Here is a 12,899-nt window from a genome sequence, read left to right on the forward strand (position 1 = left end):
AATGGGAATTTTGATGGGTTTGTCTAGTTGTTAAGAATGAAATTTTGATGGGTTTTATGAAATCTGCAATTTTGATGGGGTTTATGTGATTAGTTGTTAAGATCTTCCCATTACACATTTTATCATGCGACACAAACATTCACAAATTACTGCTTGAGTCTCTTCATAATATGGATAGTGCATTGTGTAAAATTTTATTAGGGTGTTAATTTTGGTAATAGTATTATATGACACTTGGATATTGAGCTACAAGTTTGAGTTTTTCTTATTGGAAAAGTTACGATGAACTGGTGTTAGTTTATTGAATAGGGTGGGTGATCCTTTGGCTAGGCCAGGAATAGAGTTTATGATTAAGGATAGACAATTGATGTGCCTGAGAAGAGGGTCACTCAAAAATAACCTTTCTACCTCCATGAGGTAGAGGCAAAGGTCTGTGTGCACTCTACTTGGAATTGTGGGATTTCACTGAAATGTTGTTATTGCTGAACATAGAGACAAGCAGTGTCACTGATTGAGAAAAATATAGGCAAGTCATGTCGAGAGAATGAAAGTATGGAAGTTATGTAGTAAACTTGAGCTTCTAGACATGCTTCAAAAGTGTATCTTTTGGTTTGTTGCTGTTTGTGAAAGTTTATGCTTTTGTTTCATTGAACTTGTTAAATATCCAATTACAATATTCAATAACGTGTTCGGTGAGTCCTAAGATATGGGGATAGGAGTCAGTGGATTATTTAGTTGTGTCAGGGGAAGTATATCTTTCGAGAACTTGTCGGATTTACGTAAAGCCTGAATTTTTTGTTTGTTCGAGTAAAGTTACAAGTGTATCTAGAACCTAGAACTTCTAGTTTTTAAAGTTATTAAATTTATAACTAACTGTACAACTTGTGTTATGCCAAACTTGTACCTATGTGCAAAGTTCTTTAGGCTGTTTTGGCCCTTACAGATGCTTGGCTCAAAGGTTTTGTGTTCTTCGTTACGTGTAAGGACCTGAACTATACTTCTGTCTATGAGTTGATCAATTTCTTTCGCCAATGTTAAGCATTTTATGCTTGACACTGTATGGTAATTAAATGAAATCATTCAATTCTCTTTCTTTAATAGCTAACCATACAACTCACATTGTGCCCTTAACAACAACACTGATCTTCTTCGACTCTAAATTACTCCTTTTTTAGTGTTCTACAAAATCTGGTGACATCAGTTGGAATGGGTTTGTAAGGGGTCTGCAGGAATGTGCTTATGGTGGGTGCTCTCCTTTAGGTCATTTGACTGTAATGCATTATTTCGTAGTATTTCAAATATGTCAGAATAAACTTGTTCATAGTTTGGTAGAGTCTGAACAGTGTTTCCCAAGAGAGATTTAGCATGTTGTTACAACCATTGCGAAGTTATTGACAACTACTAACTCATTAATGTGGCACAGTTGCCTCTCATACCCTCCTCTTCCCTTATTTTGTAGCCATCATCATTTGTTTGCTTGGTCACTTTCGTGATAAAGACACTTAAAAGGATTCTTAAAGCCCAGAATAGAATATTTTAAATCAACTTTTGTGATTGAACGACTTATTTAAACTCCACATGAACTAGATGCTTGATCTTCAAAGCCAGAACAAAGTATATTTGGTTCCTAGTTTTTTCTAATGATTGCAGTGTAGAACTATCAATAGATAGATCGTCCTCAGAAGTTACTGCTCTGTAATTTGGATTGTGCAATGTACATGGTGGGTCCTCTATACTTTTGGTTCCTATTTTTTTTCTTTTCCACTTTCAAGTTCTTATATTTTGATGTTGCAGATTTCACTTGGTGGGTAAAAGGAAGGAAAAGTATCAAAACAGTGACTACTGCTTACTAAAGCTAGTATAAAATGCCAAACTTCCATTTGAATTGATATAGTAGAATAAATCTGTTCTTTTCATATTCTAGGAAAATATGAAGCAAAAATGCAAGAAGTCAACACAATCATTGTTAGCAAGCCTGTGAGGACGACAAACTGACAACCATAACATATCTTCCCAAGATTTGGATCAACAAGATGACCATGTTGTGAATGAGAATATGACAACTCCTACTCTTAGTGATGGCAATTTAATTTCTTCTTCAAACTCTATTGAAGCTAGCTCAAAAGTGAAAGAGAAATCGCTACTTGTCAAGATTAAAGGTTAGAAGTTATTTTATTTTATTCTTTATTATTTTTTGTTATTATTACTTTTGATTAAAGCTAATTGCTTGTTAAAATGGTTGATACTTTGACCGGAGATTTACAACTTAAAAGATGCAAGTAGATCGAGTTTGGAACTTAGAAAAAAAATAGAAAAGCCATGGTGGAACTCAATGGAGATGGACAAAGAAGTGATAATAGTTCAAACTTGCTTGTGAGATTTTTTGGGCAGAATTTCTCAAAAGTCCGTATTTTGTCCCATATCCATTGTGAGATGGGATAGAATGCCAAAAGAGAAAAAACAAGTAATGTGGGAGCTTATTAAGGTAACTACCTAACTTTATTGTCATTCAGTTAGTTTATTTTTTTTGATATATATTGATTTATGAATATAAACAAATTTGAAGAAGCATTTTAAGTTTGATTATGAAGTTGGAGTTGATTGGGTGATGCAATTTTACGCGATAGGTGGAGGTCCTTTAAATATAAGTTACGAAATGACAACTTCTATCCCAACAAAATTAAATAAGAGGTACTTGAGAAAAGTCCCAAAAATATTGATTTTGTTGTTGATTGAACTGCTTTTGTGAATTACTATAATGAGGAGAAGATGAAGGTAGTGGGTTAAGTAATCACTCAAGTGTTTTATATACAATTTTGTGTTTGTTCCCCTCTACTACTTATAATTGAATTGATGTTTGAGAATTACAGAAACAATGTGCACAAAATGCAAAAAACAGAAAGAAACTTAAAGTCTCGCATGCTGGTGGTAGCAAAAGCAATGCAATGAGAGGTCTTCAGATGGTAGGTTTCTTAATCTTAAATTTTATTTGAAAATTATTTTATAAAATATGTTTCATGCTACTTATTTTTTCTTTATATATACTTGATTAATGGTAAGAACAAAAATTGGGAAGGCTTGTGTGTCAAAGTGAGGTTAGTTTGTCAACTTTACTGGAGAAGGATGACAATTTTGTGAATGAAGAAGGGAAGATTTTAGCTGTAAGATTCATATACTTGTCCATATTCAAATTTCAGTCTGGTGTTGATTTATTCATGTCTAATTTTACTCCGCTAGCTATTACAAATGGCGGCGAGCTTTAAAAGTTGTTGAAGTTCATAAGAATATAAAAACATTTATCTCTGTTGATGTCTGAATTCTGGCATTTCTTAGGAATCATGTGTGTCTGTTTGTGTAACAACAAATAATTAAGTGGTTGATGATATAAACATAGAGGGTGGCCTCCAAATGAATGACTTTCTTTTACTAAGGGACCTTGATTCTACTCCATGTCACAGTACCTCAAGATTGCTAGACCTGGTTTGTGAACTACCTTAATCTGCAACACTTGCTGCAGGTCATCCAATACGACGCAAGGACAAATACGTAAGGCAGTTTGAGATACTAAATTTCAGTAGTCTTGTCTTCCTTATAAAGGTGTTCTGGAAACTTTATGGTGGGTGATGGCTATTGAATTCCTTCCATTATATTTCATCTGAGAAATTTATCAGACTCATGAATCGTCCAATTGAGGAGGTCATTTCAGCAATATTGTGCATTTCACTTATAGTTTGGCTCAGGTTTTGGCTTCTGAATCTATCATATAGGATTTGTATTTAGTTTGATATATATAATGATGTGAAATGGTTTTGAGAATTCAAAGAAGTTGAAGATGAAGTCTTCAACCCCACGTGAATACCAAGAACTATATGGAAAGCAATACAAGGATCGGAAGATTAAGAGAATTGTTGGGGTAAACACACTTTTAAGTAATTAATTGCCTAGACATATGACAATGCAACAAATAATATTAAATGTAGAATACGAAGAAAGAAAGGTTAATCTAGAATTGAAATCTAGAAAGGTGTGGTATCCGATATTATATAGGGCAAGATTAATTTAAATTTGCACCAGAAAGTTTCATTTTAGAGGTAAGACACTTCTCTATCAAAGGTTTTCGTTCCAAGGATTTAAATTTGAAGCCACTTATTAAGAGTGAAATAGTACTTACAACAAAACCACAACATTATATTGTGTTGAAACATGTTCTAGAAAAGTGTTATAAACCGGGTTGGATCTAGAGGAACATTTATAAGTTCTGATGAACCTAATAGTTTTTAAGTTTTACCTAGACATTGTTATATATCAGAATCTAACAAATATTTGATAGCGAACCTACTTACTATTGCAGTATTAATGTGAGATCGTGGTAGGAACCAAGAAACTTCAAATCATTAATCTGCCTATTGCTGTCAATTTATATTTTTACACTTGTCTCATATGTCCAGCTGCTAGCTCTTACTAATTAACAGGATATTTAAGTAATTAGGTACAAGGTCGATATTTGATCCAAGTATGTTTACTTAACGTTCTATCCTTTCTAGCAATATTTTCACCCCCTCAGATATAAATCACTCTAATTAGTAGTAATTCTATTTCTATTTTAAATAATATCTTCCAGGGATAAAGTTAAACAAAATATCTTCCTGGAAAGTATTACTAACATTTATATAGTCAATCTCAACTTATGTAGAACTAAAGCATATATTCGATCTCAACTTATTTAGAACTAAAACATATTAGTTTCTGTCATAGTCAATTATTTGATCTCTAGGTACACAAATAGTTGTATAAGGTAAGCTACCTTTCGATATTTCATGTGTTGACGCTTAAGATTTAGCTGATAGGCATATCCTGTGTGGGTCTAGTAAACCTATTATTGTTGCTAGCTTGGAAGTTGGAACCTTTGCTGATCACCATACATGATACGATATCTTTATCCTTAAATTTCACTAACTTGAAGTGGTGAAGTTAAATATTAATACATGCATGAGTAGTATATTTCTTGAAAACTTCCTATTTTAGCTCTCATATTTCTCATCGATGATGTCTAATATGGTACACTACTCCACATTATACTATAAAGGTTAAATACATATGGAGACCCCTTAGCAATTTCACTTTTTACGCATAGGCACCTCAAATAAACGATCTACTTATTTGACCCTTGGCTCCTTCACAAAATGTGTCAATTGAGCCCAATTGCTGACGTGACGCTGACATGGCGTGACATGTGTAATGCACTCTCCTAAAGGAGATTGAGAAACCATTTTTAATTAAAAAAATTAAACATAAGCAATTCCAACCAATTAAAAAAAATACATTAAAGAATTTTTCTTTTAAAAAGAAGAAAATAACCATCATCTTCTTCTCCATATCTTCTCTCCATCAATGGCTTCTTCAAAAATCATTCACATATAAGTTGAGTGTCAGAGCATAATTAATCAACTAAATTAAACATAAAATCCCCCAACCAATTAAAAAAACACATTACAAAAAAATAAAAAATAAAAAAATAGGCATCATCTTCTCCATTTTTTCACCATTAATGGATTCTTTAAAAATCATTCATATATAAATTGAGTGAGAAACCATAATTAATGACTTCTCGGTATCTTCTTCTCTATTAATGGCTTTTTTAAAAAACACATTGAAGAAATAAAAAAAAACCATCAGTTTTCCTTAATAAGATACAATTTTTTTTTCTTGTTCAATCCACGAAGGGGGCTTGGGGGAGGGGGGTCAATCGACAAAGGGGGGGTTGTTTGGAAGAGAAGGCTGCTGGGGGTGGGGAAGGGGCCTGGGGGGGTTTCAATCGACGAAGGAGGGAGGGGTGTTTGGAAGAGAAGGGCTGCGGGGTGGGCAAGGGGGCTGAGGGGTGTTCAATCGTTGAAGGGACTGGGGTGTTTGGAAGAGAAGGGCTGGAGGGGGGGGGGGTTAGTTAGTTTATTTATTTTTAATTTAGATTTAATTTTATTAAAAAATTATTTTTATAATTATTTTAAATTAAAATGCCATATGTCATTATTTAATTCGCCAATTTGCCACATCATCAACGTGTGTATTACACACAGTTCATATTTTTTGCTACGTCAGCAAATTGGGCTCAATTGAAATCATTTGTGAAGGAGTAAAGGGTTCAATATGTACCTGACTTAATTGAGGTGCCTATACGGGAAAAGTGAAATAGTTCAGGGGCCTGTATATGTATTCCATTTATTATAAACCGACCAATTAATATGACATCTCCATGTTGGATTGTCTTATCATAAAATTCCAGTGTGGGGATTGATTTTATGAAGCTAATGAAGTATACATTCTTGTAAGACACTTGTTCTTGTTATTTTCTTCATTCTGCTGCTTCTCAGTTTTAGCCACAACAATAAGATTGGATTTTGATGAATCTGCTTGTTATATTGCTTCAGTTGCAGATAATAAATAGAACATAACCTTCTGCAAAATACTATTTTTGCCTATTAAGCGTATCTATATTTAATGGACAATTGCTTGAATTAATACCCAACTCTATTACAAAGAAGTCTTATTGATACGAGGATATCTCATTTATCTATTTTGCTTGTAGGATAAAATATCGGAGCATCTACTTGAAGATTAGGAACTTGCTATCAGTTATGGTGTTCCTTTGAATATACTAGCTTATTCTAACGATGCCATTAGAAAAGTGTTTGGATCTGAACATTTTGGACGTGTGTGTGGTTTAGGTGGTAATGTTTGTCCTTCAAAAGCCTTTGGAATGTCTAGAAATAGTCATGTGAATCTTGGTAGCTCAAGCAGTATATATCATCAACGTGTTGAAGACCTTGAGAAATAAGTAGAAACCTTGAAAGAAAAGCTGACCGGATATGTAGAGACCAAAAAAAAACTTGTGCAAAATGAGAATTACTTGACAACTCTTCATAGGTTTTTACTATCTAAATTTGGTAGCGAGTTGCCTACTTTCAACTAATCTTCTTAGCCTTTAGTATATTTTGAAACAAACGACATATATGGTGTTTCTTTAACTTTTAACATTAGTATTTGTGGTATCTTTTATGAATATTTAAGGTTCGAACCTTGTCTTTTGTGATAATATATTGAATAATATCAGAACTTTGATAATTATGTTACAATTAATATCAATCTTGTGTATAATGGTCAATTTATAAGTGAATGTCTATCATTATTTAGGAATTACTATCAGACTATCAACATATTTAAAAAGGAAATAATTGCAATATATATATATTTAAAAAGAGTTGGGCATTTTTGCCACGGTTCAAACCGTGGAAAACTTATATACAAAATATATATTTTTATAAAAAAGTTGGGCACTTTTGCCATGGTTAAAACTGTGGTTAATTTATATGCAAAAAATATATATTTCTTAAAATATTGGGCATTTTTGCCATGGTTAAAATCGTGGTTAATTGATATGATGGCAAAAAAATTGAACAAATTACCCATGGAATGGCCGTGGCTAAATGCACCCGAAAACCCTGGCTAGTGAAATATTACCACGGACGTCAAATATGGCTAATTTACTCGCCACGCCTTTAACCGTGGCTAAACTATTTAGCCATGGTTTTGCACGTGGCTAAAACGCGTTTTCTTTTGTAGTGGATCAACATATCATCCACATACAAAGAAACAACGACCTTGTGATTTGGAGTGTCTTTAATGTAAATACATTTATCATATTCGTTTATCTTAAACCCATTTGCTAACATGGTTTGGTAAAACTTCGCATACCACTGTTTAGGTGCTTGTTTTAGTCCGTACAATGACTTAACAAGTTTACACACCTTATTTTCTTTACTTGGAACCCCAAAATCCTCAGGATGTTCCATGCAAATTTTTTCCTCTAATTCTTCATTTAGAAATGCTGTTTTCACATCTATTTGATGGATTTCAAGACCATATACCGCCTCCAAGGCAATTAACATCCGAATTGACGTTATCCTCTTTACAGGCGAGTATGTATCAAAGTAATCAAGGCCTTTCTTTTGTTTAAAGCCTTTTGCTACAAGTCTTGCCTTGTATTTGTCAATAGTACCATCCGCTTTTATTTTCCTTTTGAAAATCCATTTAGAACCTAAAGGTTTATTTCCTGGAGAAAGATTAACCAACTCCCACGCATGGTTTCTTAAGATTGAATTAATCTCACTATTGAACGCCTCCTTCTAAAAGGATAAGTCTGAAGACGATATCACTTCTTTAAATGTTTGAGGCTCATTTTCTAAGACAAATTTTACAAAATTTGATCCAAACAAAGTTGACGTTGTTTCCAACATAATTTAGTTCATGGAAAATAAACTTCAACCACAAATAAAAATACGAAGAAAGAATAATTTTATTGATCAAGAATATGGGTACAAATCTGTTCGTCCCTTGATTCTTCTCTCTTGATTTTCTCCTTAATTCAAGGATCGTCAGTAGCGTATTTCTCGAATGTATGAAGATTTGGATATGAATTTCTCCGTAATTCAAGGGCCGTTAGTGGCGTATTTTTCTCGAACGTAGGAACATTTGGATCTGATCTCCAGGGAGGGAAGTTTTGTCTTCTTGATGTATTTGATTATCAAGAAGGAAGGGTTTTGATCTATAAATATCCCATGAATTTATTGAGACTTTGAAGATCGTTGATCTATTTGTGAATATCCCATGAATTTGTGGGATACTGGAGATTCCAATCTTTTTACGAATACCCATCAACTTATGGGATATTTCAGATCGTTTTGTGGGATATTGGAGATCCTGATCTTTTTACAAATACTCATCAATTTATGGGATATCCAAGATGCTTGTTTCAGGGAACATGTTACCCTTTAAATAGGCGAGATTTAGGGTAAAGTAGCCTTCTAGAACTCTAACCGAATTTGGATTCTTATTGAAGAGTATGTCTACAATATGAATTTTTGTATTCTCTATTTTTTTATATTGAGTAGAAAGAAGGTGACTATGGTAACATTTATGGCATGATGACTATGTAGAATGGTGAGATGAAGGCAAAAGTTGAGTAGTTAGATTTGGTCCCACTGGGCGTGCCAGTAAAATTTGTTTGCAACAAATTTTCTTTGTGCTGAAAATTAACTGCAAGGAAAAAAAAAGAATGAAAAGAAAATAACAACTTTATTTATAAGTATATTGCCTGATTCATTTTCAGGCAGAATTTTCCTGTTTCTTTAACTTTTGCAGTTGTGGAGTTTGCCATATATATCTTCTCTTCGCCTTGAGCTGAAGCAAATGCAACAAACAACTTTTTATTTGTACAAACGTGGTGTGTGGAATTGAAATCCATCCACCGTTTTCAAGGATTTCCTACCAAGTTATATTCGAAAAACATGACACGCAGTTCGTCCGTTTCGTTCTTGGATTCAGCCATATTTGCTTGGTTCTTCTTTTGGTCTTTCTTTGGGGAACGACAATCTATTGACTTATGGTCAATCTTGCCACAATTAATGCATTTTCCCTTGAATTTTTTCTTAGGTTGATTGTTTTTTGTCCAACTTTCTTCCGCTTTTGAGTTGTTATGGTCGCCTTCTACAATATTTGTTCCACTCATTGCAAAATTTCCTTTTGACCTTCTTTCTGCGGCTTTGTTGTCTTCTTCAATGTGCAATCTCACTATGAGACTGTCATCTCCTTTAATTTATGTTTCAAGTAGTTCTTGAAGTCCTTCCACATAGGTGGAAACTTCTTTATTTTTGCTGTGACTTGAAAGGCCTCGTTCACAACTAAACCTACTATAAAGTTTATGTGAACATTAAGAACATTTTTAACATATTCAACTAAGGTATTTACCAAACTCATACCTTCCGCAAGGAGATCGTGGATGATAACTTGCAGTTCCTATACTTGAGATATAACAGACTTGTTGTCAATCATTTTATACTTAAGAAATCTTGCAACAAAGAACTTCTTAGTTCCAATATCCTCAGTCTTGTATTTTCTTTCCAGTGTACTCCACAACTTTTTTGATATCTTCATCCCACTATACACGTTGTATAAGTCATTTTGGAGGTCACTTAGAATGTAATTCCTGCATAGAAAATCAGAATGTTTTCATGCTTCCATAATGACAAATCGCTCCAGGTTTGAAGTTCCTTTGGGAAACTCTAGAGATTCTTCAGATATAAATCTTTGGAGACACAACGTTTTAAGGTAGAAGAACATCTTCAGTTGCCACCTTTTAAAATCAACACCCGTAAATTTTTTGGATTTTTCCGCTGGTGCCATTGCCTACGGAGCACTCGTACGAATCGTTGTGGCAACATTAGTTGCTGCCACACTCGTCCCAACCTCATTTACATGACTGCCAATCGTCATTTTCCTGTCACAAAAAGACAGTCAACTTTAGTATATCAAATACTACTTATTAAGTTGTAGTAAATTTAAACACCCCTTGTTTCTAGTTTAACGATGAAGTTTTTATGGCTTTTATTCGTTAATCGAATGACCTTTAACTTGTGATGAAGTTTTTTATGTCTTCAAATCACTTGTTAAATTCAGACGGAAGTAGAAAGCGTAAATCTTTAATCTCCACAAACCAAATAATACAAATTACAAATTATTTCCTTAAGATTGTTGTTTTCGAGTTCACAAAATCTGTAAGTTTATATACTAAACTTCAACACAAGTTCAAGAACAACAATTCAAGAACAATTAGAAGTTTCAACACCTTCAACACAAGATCAAAATTGACCTTTCAATAAAAGTGTGTTTCTGTTAAGAAATAAGATGAAACAAAAATTAAAACCAAGTCCTACGAATTTACGGAGTGTCCTTAAAGAAATAATTCACCTCAAGTACCCGAGATTGTGGAATTTTCCTCTTAGGATAAAATGGCTTACAATCCGACCGTAGTGGTACCTCAAACTATCGGATTCTTCGAAGTCACTCAACGGAAGATGATCACAATGAGTTTTTATAAGACAAGAATTGTTTTGAGCTGTCAAAAATCATGTATATACTAGAGGAGTACATGAGGTATTTATAGCCATAAGGTGTCCCTTCGGAAAGGAAGCATTGGTTCTGAAAAAAGGCATTTTTTCTGTATAGTCACTCACCTGCGCCCAATCTGTGCTGGAACTATGCCTGACCTGTGGCCGCTGGTGACATTGTGCAGATTCCAGTAGCTTTTGCACTACACCTGCGCTGCACCTGCATCCGTAGGTTGCCAGGTGCGCGCGCCGGTTACTCTTCTGCGCGAAACAATGTGCTTTTTACCTCGAAGGATCGCATCCCTTCGAGGTGCATTGTGCATGCGTTTGCATGGCATCCAAAATGCGCCCGTATAAGGAGAAAAACTTTTTTATCGAGTTCTTTGGATTAAATTTCACTTGTTTTTCAAGTCTCAAATAAAATTTATCTAAAAAATTAATCTCATCGATCGATCATTTGACAAATCCAAATCCAAATTCAAATCGCGAAGCAATGTGCCTTTTACCTCGAAGGGTCGCATCCCTTCGAGGTGCGTTGTGCATGCCGCTTGAAATGCGCCCGTATATGGCGAAAAACATCTCTATCGGATTCTTTGGATTAAATTTCACTTGTTTTTCAAGTCTCATAATAAAATCTAAAAAGTTAATCTCGCCGATCAAATCCAAAGCCAAAGCCGAGCAAGCAACAACAAAGACGACGGCATGAGGCACCTCTTTATTCTTGCCTCACTATCTAAGTGACGATGTATTTCTCAATATAAACACATAATATTTTCTTTCTCCCACCAATGTGGGAGAATTTAGTAGACTTCCTTATTTCGAGCACACTTTCCTTTTTAGTGAGGACTCACTTTTCCTCTATTATTTCCCTCCATTTTCCATTCACACATTCAACTTGAACCCAATACTTATCAATACAGATGACACGCATAATGTCTAAAGTAATAATAAGGGAGATAGAGAATGAAAAAATCTTAGATGGGAGGTAGAGAGTACGGGAGATAGACGAGAGAAAGGAACACACACAAATATATTGAACAAATGTGAGAAAGCAAGATAAAAAAAAGCGAAGGAAAAAATAGATGAGATAGAAAAAGAGGAAGAAGGAAAAAGAGAGAAAAGTCACAACACAACAGAGGGATAGGGTCATACTAGTAAAGAGCAAATCCACACATGCACGGAGAATAGAGAGACTCATAAAATCCAAGTCATTCACCATGTAAACCTCGAAATCACCTGGTTGGGTCTTGATTTTTTCGATTAAAGGCGACATCGCCATTCGTACTCAAGTCGAGGTTCCGCTAGTTCACAAAAGTTTCATCTCCGATGAATTAGCTCTATCTGATTGAAATAAAAGCACTGAGTAACGTCCATTTCTCTCATTATTTTACTGCTGTTTCTTTCATTTACAATATCATGCTTTTGTTCTTGTCGTTGATTCATCGTTGATTAATTCAGTTGAATTTTGAATTTAGTATTTGTTGTTTTCTTGAAAGTTTGAGTTAGTAAACTGTTTCTATGTTCTTATGGATTGTAAGTATGCTACTTTTAATATGATTGTTTATTGATGTTTGCTTACCTGGCCGATGGCACACCAACATTCAATATGGACCTTAAATTGATTATTTTAGTGGAATTAAGAAGAGTTTGAAATAAAGCATAGTTAAAGGAAGTATATGTTTCTTACTTTATATAAACTATGTTATGGTAAGTTGGCTATCAAAAACTAAAAGGAATTTGGATTTCAAATTGGTTCTTGTTACTTGTGTTTTCATTAACTGATTTGTTGGTGAAATTACAATAAAATTACAACTGAAAAATTACAAATGAAGAAAATACAATAATATCTTCTTGATTGAGGCGTGGATATCTCGCTCTATTTAAAGAGATTCAAGCCCACTGCAGCAGATGTTTTCACTGATTCAACAGTAATCTTCTTGACTTGTCCCTCCAAGATAC

The 12,899-nt window shown here is 34.1% G+C and overlaps 1 long non-coding RNA gene across 1 annotated transcript; it reads left to right on the forward strand.

Annotated features, from left to right (window-relative positions):
• The first annotated feature begins 2,247 nt into the window (after window positions 1-2,247).
• On the forward strand, window positions 2,248-7,124 carry LOC107853186. The gene is made up of 3 exons (XR_001669693.2): window positions 2,248-2,485; window positions 2,871-2,963; window positions 6,584-7,124. It is a non-coding gene; the product is annotated as an uncharacterized LOC107853186 (long non-coding RNA).
• The last annotated feature ends 5,775 nt before the right edge of the window (window positions 7,125-12,899 follow it).

This window comes from Capsicum annuum, chromosome 3, assembly GCF_002878395.1.
Source record: "Capsicum annuum cultivar UCD-10X-F1 chromosome 3, UCD10Xv1.1, whole genome shotgun sequence".
Lineage (NCBI taxonomy): Eukaryota > Viridiplantae > Streptophyta > Magnoliopsida > Solanales > Solanaceae > Capsicum > Capsicum annuum.